Source organism: Salvia hispanica, chromosome 2 (genome assembly GCF_029641045.1).
Source record: "Salvia hispanica isolate PSC_SH4W2 chromosome 2, Shi_PSC_v1, whole genome shotgun sequence".
Lineage (NCBI taxonomy): Eukaryota > Viridiplantae > Streptophyta > Magnoliopsida > Lamiales > Lamiaceae > Salvia > Salvia hispanica.
In genome coordinates, this window is record NC_142693.1 from 27,067,094 (window position 1) to 27,077,761 (window position 10,668).

General features: G+C 34.5%; 2 long non-coding RNA genes and 2 pseudogenes across 2 annotated transcripts; 2 read left to right on the forward strand and 2 right to left on the reverse strand.

The window, feature by feature from the left end:
• Window positions 1–1,447: 1,447 nt before the first annotated feature.
• On the forward strand, window positions 1,448–4,693 carry LOC125190832 (uncharacterized; annotated as a pseudogene).
• Window positions 4,694–6,005: 1,312 nt separating this feature from the next.
• On the reverse strand, window positions 6,006–6,872 carry LOC148931985 (uncharacterized; annotated as a pseudogene).
• Window positions 6,873–7,040: 168 nt separating this feature from the next.
• On the reverse strand, window positions 7,041–8,150 carry LOC125197347 (uncharacterized). The gene is made up of 3 exons (XR_016135256.1): window positions 7,832–8,150; window positions 7,459–7,706; window positions 7,041–7,322 (listed from the first exon to the last, which is right to left on the reverse strand). It is a non-coding gene; the product is annotated as an uncharacterized LOC125197347 (long non-coding RNA).
• Window positions 7,395–9,557, forward strand: LOC148931986 (uncharacterized). The gene is made up of 4 exons (XR_016135257.1): window positions 7,395–7,528; window positions 7,610–7,685; window positions 8,797–8,860; window positions 9,326–9,557. It is a non-coding gene; the product is annotated as an uncharacterized LOC148931986 (long non-coding RNA).
• Window positions 9,558–10,668: the final 1,111 nt, after the last annotated feature.

Here is a 10,668-nt window from a genome sequence, read left to right on the forward strand (position 1 = left end):
CTCCGACCACTCAGCAAGTAGGTGACTCTATACATCAATAAACAATGGCGGATCCAGAAACTAAATATCGTGGGGTCGAACAAGATAGTAAATATTTAAAATAATAACTTTTTTATCAACGTATATTTTAATTTAAATAATTCATGCGAGGTATTTTAAAACAACTATCCCCACTTTCTTCATCCCGTTATAAGGGAGACGTTTCTTTTGAATACAGAATTTAAGAAAAAGATGTTTATGTGGAGAAAGAATAAAGTGAGGTGAGATAAATATAAAAGTGGAAATAGATAATAAAGTAACTGAGAACAATGTGTCTTGACAAAAAAAAACATACCTTATTTGAGACGTAGTAAAAAAGAATATGAGTCGCTTATGGTAGGATTGAAAAAAAATAAAGAGAAACAATAGGAGAGAGAATAAAATAAAAAAGAGAAACAGCGTGTTGTTTTTGGCATAAAAGGAAATGTATCACTTATAATAGGAAGCTCCAAAAAGGAATACGCTTCACTTATAGGACATAAAAATAACATTCCAAACTTTTAAGTATTAAAAAAATCGAATATGAATATTAAGGTTTGAAATTTAAATTATAAAACTAAAATTAAAAGAAATTAAGAAATATTTACTTTATAAGTACGTGTCTAGTTTAGAAAAGTTGATTTTGATCATATAAAAAAATTCATAGCCCATTTTACGATTAGATAACAATTTAAGATATTTAATCTTTAAAATTTAGTCAAATTATGTGGGCATGTATATTCCAGTGTAATTCACGAGTAATTACAGGGAAAAGCAAAAACAATAATGACATCTCCATTATCATTTCTCTCTCTTCGAAAACATAACACGCAAGGACTCTTCTCTTCCCCTCCAACTCCTCCGTTCTCGCAACAGCCTCCCCTTCCGTGATGCTCCAGCTGCCTCACATCGTTCGACACTGCGTGAGGTGGGGGCGGAGTCACGGATGCCGTAGGGTCGGAGGCGGAAGAAAGTAGCTTCCTGGTGGCACTCCGTGGCCGGTGGTGGGGTCGGCCGATCCCGCCTGACCCCACCTGGATCCGCCGCTCTCAATAAATAAATAGTATTGGTATTTTTATTCGACATAGACTTTAAAAATGCATATGAAAGTGAGTATAAAAATTAGTACTAATATGACTTCCATTTTTTATATACTATCAGTTTTTTAAAAAGATTTAGAGTGAAATGAATTAGTGAAATGTAAAATTTAATTAAAAAATAGTAAAATTGAAATAAAACATTTAAAATCAGAAAATGATAATAGGAGATATTAATAGTGGCCGAAGAGAGTAAAATTGATCGGAAAAGCTTGACTCATTTTTAGTGGGACTTGAATTTGGAATATATGATTTTAATTTTGAATAAAAGGGCATCTCCTAAGGCTTGTTGTTTGCACACATCCCTACAATTAGCACTCTGCATATACAACATGGAGAGAGTTTCTCAATTTTTCTTACTTTCCCTGCTCCTATAGTTTTCTTGTCTTAACCTTGCTAATCCTCATCAAATCAATAGTGATGAGTTTGCTCTTCTTGCTTTTAAATCCCTCATCACTTCAGATCCTTCCAATATTTTGAAAAAAAATTGGACCGCCAGAACCTCTGTTTGTACATGGTTCGGAGTTACTTGTGATTCACCTCATAATAGGGTGACTCATTTGGATCTCTCAGATATGGAACTCGGAGGCAGCATCCCACCAGAAATCGGAAATCTTTCTTTTCTTATTTCTCTAAATTTAAGTGGAAACTCTCTTCATGGTTACCTGCCAAAGGAGGTTTGCAGCTACAACAACCTTCCAAGACTCAAAGAACTTCAGCTATTCAATAATACTTTGGAGGGAGAGATACCACTGAGTTTGGGTGAATGTCCTCAACTTGAGATTCTTGCCTTGTCATTCAACAACTTTGTGGGACATCTGCCTGCACAAATTGGGAACATCACAGGCCTTAAGAGATTACGCATTTATGGCAACAATCTAAAAGGTGTAATCTTTTATTTATATTAAGAAATAAACTAAGTTTCCTTCACTTATCGAATCCATGTATACATTATATGTTTCCAAATGCGTACTATTTTAATCATGTTGTTTACTTAACAATGTTATGATTATTACACTTACCAATTGAAATTAATTTTACAGGTACTATTCCCAAAGAGATTGGTCGTTTGAATAAATTGGAGATGTTACGTTTGGGCTTTAACAAATTCAGCGGATCAATCCCAAAAGAAGTTGGGAACATGACAAGTCTTACTGACTTTTTGCTATCAAGTAATTCTTTAAGTGATAGGAGTATCTCATCTTACTAAGTAAAATGTCATGCATTTGCATATTGTTAAGTCTCAAGATATTGAATGAGCACAAAAGATTGAGGCTTCTTAGTTTCAAGCTTCTTAGTTCAGTTTTTGGATAAATATTCCCTCACAAGTTTAGATCTTTTGCAAAGTTGATTCTTGTGTAGGTTTGGTATCTTTCAACACTCCCTTCAAGTATAATGCAAATAATTATTAAAATTAATTTATATGGAGTACTATAATTCTCTATCTAAGATTAGCTTCAGAATAACTTTTCCCAACATCTCGCACCAACTTGTACTATCCACAATTGAGAATCTATACTTGAGAGTTCGGGCTATGTCCAACAATTTAAATGGTGTTAGTTCACAACATGATATGCATGTACAATTTTAGATGTAAAGAAATTTGATTTACATCCTTCTCATCTTTGAATATTATTGGTTTGAAGGTCCAATACCATCCACCATTGGAAATTTAGCAAACCTGGAGTACTTGATTCTCTATTTCAACAAATTAAATGGTGAGCTCTCATCCTTCATCTGAACTTGACATATTATAAATAATCTTGTTGGGCAAATAATACATTCTAATAGTTACTCACATATCTTGAATAATCTTGTTGGGCAAATAATACTACTACATTCTAATAGTTACTCACATACAAGATGTCATAATATTGTGTAATGAGAATTTATAAATCTCATAATACCTACAATATTAAGTCATTTTTAGAACATTATTTATTATAGAGATCTTATATAGTTACATATTTTAAATGTTTCAATCAATACCTAAAAATATTAATATGTCATTTCTACAACATTTTGCTATAGTGATTCCCTACATTCCAGCAAAAACACGAATTTCGTTCCTCGGGATATTAACATGAATACTATGGGTATGACATGACACATATGAGGAAAACAATGTCTTATATTTCTTGGACTCACTACCGTGCAATGTTAACATCTAATGTAGATTACATCCATGTGCTTAGAATGAGTAAAATGACATCCATGTGCATTTTCGAACAAAGAAATTTGATTTATATCCTTCTTTTTATCTTTCAAATAAATTTTTGAAGGTCCAATTCCATCCACAATCGGAAATCTTTCATATCTGGTGCAAATTTATCTCTCTTCCAACAAATTAAATGATGAGCTCCCATTCTCCCTCTGCAAGTTGCCATCCCTTGCTTATCTTCTTCTGTCAAATAATACTTTGCAAGGAAGATTGCCACAGTGCATTGGAAACTTGAGCAGTTCATCGACCAGTCTTTCATCTATAAGAAATCAATTTAGTGGCCTCATTCCATCCAACTTTTCTAAGAATTGTAGTCTCATTTCCTTCAATTTGGGTACTAACAGATTCCACGGACGTTTACCTAAATCCTTAATCAATTGCCGACGTCTAAGGGGTCTCGATATTGGAAATAATAGAATACAAGATGAATTTCCCTTTTGGATGGAACGCCTTCCCAAGCTTAAAGTGCTAGTGTTGAAGTCTAACAAGTTTGATGGCAACTTATCACTTCCTTCACCAGTGAAACTTCCATTTCCTATGTTACAAGTTCTAGATATATCTCATAACGCATTTATAGGCTCTCTACCTGAAAGATATTTCAAGAATTTCATAGCAATGATAGACGAAAAGCAAAGAGATGACACAGAGAGTTCCCACGACAAAGAAAAACAAGTAGACGACGAGTATCTAAGTTTTGTGGATATGATAGTCACCTTGAAAGGTCAGGATCAGTTGTTGAATAGACTATTGGAAACCTTCACAACAATCGACTTATCCTCCAATAGTTTCTCCGGGACTATTCCCACCTTCCATAGGAAATCTTAAGATTCTCAAATATTTGAACCTATCCCACAATAGCCTCACAGGACATATACCTTCGTCTCTTGGAAACATGAACCAACTTGAATCGCTAGATCTGTCAACAAACAAACTGGATGGCGAAATCCCAGATAAATTGACAAGGTTGACATTTCTTGCGAAATTAAACCTTTTAATAAACAATCTTGTTCGGCAAATACCGCGATCTAACCAGTTCTCCACATTTGAGAATGATTCATATATAGGAAACTTGGGATTGTGTGGACTTCCGTTGACGAGAAAATGCAAAGAGGATGAAGGAAAATCGATGCAGTCTGTAGAAGAAGATGATGATGAATATGAATTCATAGATGGATTTGGTTGGCGAAGTGTTGTGATGGGATATGGAAGTGGATTCATAGTTGGGATTGGGATTGGTTACATGATTATAAGAAGTGGAAGGTCAAGATGGTTAGTGGAATTCTTTTTCGGAGTTGGCTATAAATATAATACGAAGAAGAAACGGAACCGGGCTGCACCAGCACGCAGGGGAACTTGATGGAAAGCCATAAAGAGAATTGTGTGATTTTCTAGTGTTTGATTCGGAACTATTGCTTGTGTTTTAGTCGTGTTTTCTATTTCCTTTGACCTTTACTTCTAATATACTATGTATTATGCAAATATGTTCTTTACTTTGAAAAGCAAAATCTGTAGTACTGGAAAATTGATGAGTAAAACATTGGAAAATTTAAAATAAATAACCATTCCATTTTCGAATTTCAAAATACACCAACCACCATTTCACTGTCAATTTTTTTGAAGCACGAAGTTACATTTTGTAGTAATTTTTCATAATTCAAACCATAAACTAGGTTTGCATCATAAATTGTGCAAACAATGTTCTTTTATTAAATTCCTTAATTATCGCCGACAAAATAGTACTCTGTATGAAGTTCCATTGTTTAGCATATTCAATCGAACTAATTCTTAAAAAATTTTGTTCTATTTTTTAGCGACATCCTTAAATGGCAAATGTGGTCTATTTTTAAAGAACGGGTGAATATGAAGTTTATTAAAATATTATTTAATGCAACCGTTACAAAATTAATACTCCCTCCGTCCCTCGTCACCATTTGACCCGGCATGAATTTTAAGAAATGTAACAGAAAGTGGGTTGAAAAAGTTGGTGGCATGTGGGTTCTACTTTTATATATTAGTTTTATAATAAAATGTGAGTGTGAATGAGTGAGTGGAATGTAGGGTCCATTACCAAAAATGGTAAAAGTGAAAGGTGACAAATTTTTAGGGACGGACGAAAAAAGGAAATAGGTGACAAGTTTTCAAGGACGGAGGGAGTACTAAAAACGAGTCTAAGTTTTTTTTAAAAGAATAAAATAATATGAAGTTTATTAAAATATTATTTAATGCAGCTGTTATAAAATTAATACTCCTAGAAATGAGACTCAAATTAATACTCTATGAAAGCACCAATTGATACCCTCAAGTATCGGAACTAGCACTCGTTTGATTGAAAAGAGAGATCGACGTAAGTAGGACTAAGGTTTGTGAAAGCGAGCCAGAGAGAAAGAAGAGAAATTTAATTCTAATTCCTTCTTGTTTTATTATGAAGAGAACTAGGCTTATTTATAGGCCCTGCTCTATTTAGTAAAGGAAACAAAATATACCAAAATAATAAACTGAACAAAAATACTAATGAATACCTAACTTAAATCTACTTGCCATATCTTCTATTTGCTGTTCGCTGCCTTTGTGACCGTCTAAGGTTCGTCGCCGGCTGCTGAAGATGAGGCGAAGACTGAGGAGGTGGTGAGCTCCGGCTGTCGTCGCTGTTAGATACGGTTAAGTCCGTATCATAAGATCTTACCACTTAAATTGTTGGTACCCAAATATAATTCTTGAAGCAATGTCAAGTTCCCAATTTGCGTAGGCACTTGTCCACTGAAGTTGTTGCTGAACAAAGAGAGATACTCAATCTGCGAACACTGCTCCAAACTCGATGGTATTTCCCCAAACAAGTTGATGTAAGAAATGCGAAGTCTCTTTAGTCTATGCAGGTTTTGTTTGCACATATCAAGAGGTAGACTACTGGACAAACTAGTATTTTTCAAATTCAAAACTTCTAAAGTTGACATGTTGAAAATAGAAGTGGGGATAGGACCATGAAAAGAGTTCTCGCTCACATCTAGAGAAACGAGAAAAGAAAGATTTCTGATTTCAGGTGGAATGGTTCCTACAAGACCCATGAATGATATATTCAACTGAGTCACCCTGTGATGGCGAGAATCACAAGTAACTCCGATCCAACTACAAACACTGCTTCACTTCACTGCTCCAATTTTTGGTCAGTATATTATAGGGATTGGAAGAGATTTGAGATTTGAAGGCAGTAAGTGAAGAACGATCAGTGTTGAAATCTGAGTTGGCTGAGCTACAATTAATCAACCCTTGAAGAAGTAAGAGTGATGTTATAAGAAGGTAGAGATGAGAATGATTAATCAACCCTTGATTTTGAAAGTAGTAATGTGTAACGCCCCACTTTTTGAACCCTAATTTTCGAACCCTAAAGTGCTTGCATTTATTTCTTTTAATGATGTGGAGTCCGTTAATTAAATGACAAGTGGAATTTGTTATGTGATATCTTTGAGACCTAACTTGGTTCGGAGTTATGATTATGGATTGACTGAGTCAACTTCGTTGGATATGTGAATATGTGACATGGCTATTTTGAATAATGCATGTGCGGTGAATTTAATGATTTTCGGATAATTGATAATATGATTATGAGAGCTCGAGAATTGTGGTGGTAAAATCACAATTGTGAATTTAATTAAATCCTTTCCTTGAGGATTATTTATTGGACTCAATTCCGTGTTGGATCCGATAAATTAAATAAATAAGTCCGATCTTATAAAAGAATAAATTACGGGCTACACAATTTAAATAAAAAAAAATATATATATCAGTGCTTGAAGCCCAAATTAATTCTAATTAAAACCCTATTCCTTGTCTTGGTCACCAAGACTTTCCCTCTCTTCTCCTCCCTCTTTATTCTGCGAAATATCTCTTCCAAAATTCATTCCGTCGTTGCAGAAGGAAGTATTTTATTCCTTTCAGCAAATAATATTGCCAAATCTCCTTTCTCCTGCACCACGCTTCTCCTTGGCATTCTGCAAGGAAATCTTTCCAAAATTTAAACAACAATCAATTGAAATCAATCATCAAATCATTCTCAATACACGGTTATATAAACCCCATACCCTAATCTCTCTTTCTCACACAAATTCGCAGCCACTCTTTTCTCACCTTTGAATCACCAGAACGGCGGAGGGGAGGAGTTCATCTTCTTTCGTCACCAAATCTAAATTTCACCACGGTAAACATCCTTCCCTGTTCCTCCCCTGTTTTTCTTCATAAGGTAATTCACGTTTTCAATCGGAACCATTTTTTCTGACAGAAATTTGGAACCAAATCCAGAAAGGGGGAGAACCAGAAGCTTCAATCTTTTGCCTAATCCGATTCATTCAGAGAAGGTATAAACCTCTCTCGTTTCTCTAAAATTTTCCAAACATCAAGTCTATCACTTTGTTGCATCAATTGGAACTCAAAATTGAATTAAACTGGAGCATACTAACTAAAGAATCAAAATTTAATTCACGAAATAAAATTTAAAACTTACCTGCGGATTCTTCGGGGTGAAACGGGGGCGAGATCGATGCCGTCGGAGCGGCGACGCAGCAGCTGCTGCGGCGCCGAGCGACGGCGGTGGATGCGGGCAGCGGATTGAAGCCGGCGGATTTTTGCTTTAGGAGTCTGATTTAATTCAATCTGTTCTTTTGGGGGAAGGAAATCGAAGAGAGAGAGTTGGAATTGTGGGTGTGTTCTGTTTTGATGAAATACAGTAGAAAAGGAAACTTTTGTGTGCTTTTTATTGAATTGGTTGTGTTTTTTTTGAAAGGGGTATACGTGTGCTGTTTCTGGAGAAGAAAATATATTTTGTTTCTTTGCTAAGTTCTTTTCACTTTATTTTGAAAGAGGAAATTGATGCTGCTGTTTTAAAACTTTTATTATTAATCGGTATTTTCTTTCTAAATGGAATTGAAGGCAGTACGTGTATTTTGGGAAGAAAGTGAGTAATTGGTTTCTTTTATTTTTTTTCTGTAAAGGGGTATGGAAATGGAGTACGTGTATATTTTCTTTGTTTTCATTTTACTATTACTTTAATATTTAAGTATTAGTTAATGTGGAATATGGTAGTAGGCTACTTGTCCGTGTAATCGGGAAGGGAGTATTCTTTCTTTTGTTTTTCTGTGGACTATTTAAAAATTCTTCCACTTTGTTTTGTTGGTAAAATTATGGGAGTTTTGGTTGATTAAATCGTTTTGGGCCAATCACTTAAGGCTTGGCAAATTCTTGGGCTGAGGGTGTTAGACATTTATTTGGACTATATGGTGTTTCGATCTTTGGGTTGTTTTAATAAAATTTGTTGGGGCATGAGCGGATGGAATTTAATCGAAAAGATCAAGTTCTAATTGGGAAAGATTCATAATCGTATCGATTGAATAATTGAGGCCTTAGGATGCATGCATCTTCTTTATTGCTTGATTCCTTGAGTTGATGTATGGGCAATTTTAATTTCTAAAGGTGATTCTTCGCAAGTAAATCGTGATCGAAGGGGAAGAATAAAATTTCGGATTAAGCAAGCGAGGTGGGCTTTTCTTTAAATAAGGACATTGTCCTAAATGTTTTTATATGGAAGTGAATGTTTTGTTTATCATGCCTTGTTAAATTTTAACGTGCCTATCTGGAATGGCATTTGCCATTTATTATTTAAAACGAATTCGGGTCCTTGTAGGGCCGCAAGCTCTACTTGGATTAGTGTACACCTATGGTAGACCGTGTGTCAGCGTACGGGTTGGCCGGTCTAGTGGCTTGGTTTGTGGCCACATTCCAAGCCATGTATGAGCAGATATGGTAAACGTCTATGGGAAAATGACTGATCAGTCGACTTTTGACAATGGAAATGATTTTAGTTCCTCGGGCCCCTTTCAAAATTAAAACCCCGATGGCTACTTATTGGCATGATAAATATTATTTTTATAACTTGTTTTCGGCATAGTCCACTGAGTATTTTTATAGTACTCAGCCCTGCATGTGTTTTCCTTATGTGCAGGTTGAGCGGCGACGAGCACTTGCTGGTGTTGAGCACAAATAAAATTTGAATCTTAATTGCTTAACATTAAACATTGGGTGACGTAGTGTCTTCATACACGACGCCACTCCTCTTGAACGCTTCCGCTGGAATTTACTTTTACTCATTTCTAGTTTAACTTTGAGCCCGTTTATCTTTGAGAAATTAAGACTTATTTTTGGATAATGTCAAACTCTTGTCGTTTCTTTTTGAATACTTATTATCGGTAAAACTTTTAATGAAAACCCTAGTCTTATTCTTGTCTGTTTAAATTTCTTTAAGTCGCGACCACTCGTATTTATTAACCCTAAAGGGCGGTCGTGACATAATGTGTAGAGGGTACACAGGATTTCAGCTCTCTCTATATATTCACCTAAAATGTGTGTCCCATCTTTATTCCATGGAGGTAGCCTAGATTCGCTTTTAAAGTAATAATAATAAAAATTATCATTTTGCAACATCCATATGCTTAGTCTGTCTTCTTTAATCACGTACTTAGAATTCGAAATCAAATTGTGTGATCAAACCGCAATCATATTCATGCGGATTTGCGGAGAAAATCTAATAACGTGTCCAAAAAATTAAAAATTTAAAATTAAACACGTCAACAATGTGGAAGTATAAATAATATAGGACCATAATCATAGTCATGAGGACATTTTGGTTTGTGGACGACTAGGTAAACTCCTCCCACTATAGATCAATCATTCTTGGACTACAGTAGTATTATAAAATTAATTATTTATTTCAAATCAAACTATGCAACTCTAATTTATAAGATATGTAAAGTAAGAGAGAAAGAGAAAAACATAATAGAATTAGTGTTAGTAGAATATGGAGTCCATTTTTAAAATGGAAAGTTTCTATTTTTAGGAAACAAACCAAAAAGAAAAGAATTTCTAGAAAAAACGGAGGATTATAACTTCTTGGCTCGGGCCAGTCTATTTGGAAAATATATTCTCCGTCAAAATATGTGTGGTTTGTTAATTTTGGGCATATAGTTTGTTCCTTTTTTGAAAAATAAAAACACTCTTAATGAGACGTGAAACGGCTCGAAAAAGGAAAATATTTCTGAAATTGTTTACATTCTTAAAACACAATTTCACTATAGTAGTTTTATAAAATTAATTGTATATTTCAAATCAAACTATTGAACTCTAATTTATATGATACATAACGGAGAATAAAACATATATACCATAAGAGAGAGAAAGAGAAAAACATAATAGAATTAGTGTTAGTAGATTGTGGTGTCCATTTTTAAAAATGGAAAGTTTCTATTTTTAGGAAACAAACCAAAAAGAAAAGAATTTCTAGAAAAAACG